We start from the raw sequence: 329 nt of genomic DNA on the forward strand, positions 1-329 counted from the left end.
TGGCTTCTCTAGGAACTTAGAATTTCGGATAGTGTTATTGATTCTCCTAGTTAAGTATGTTGATTCTTGAACACAGCTACTCATGAGTCTTGGCCATGGCCCTAAGCACTTTGTTTTCCAGTATTACCACCGAATACATAAATGCCACAGACACATGACTGGGTGAACCTTTTCAGATTGTGACTCAGCTTTGCTAGAGTCCCCAGTTAGAGGTGTCCAGAGCTCTTAAGTACACTCTTTTTGCTTTGGATCACGACTTTAACCACTCAGTCTCAAGTTTCTCACTTGGACCTTCATGACACAAGCACATGATTAGGGACAGCTTGATT

This window comes from Arachis duranensis, chromosome 10 (genome assembly GCF_000817695.3).
Source record: "Arachis duranensis cultivar V14167 chromosome 10, aradu.V14167.gnm2.J7QH, whole genome shotgun sequence".
NCBI classification, from domain to species: Eukaryota; Viridiplantae; Streptophyta; class Magnoliopsida; order Fabales; family Fabaceae; genus Arachis; species Arachis duranensis.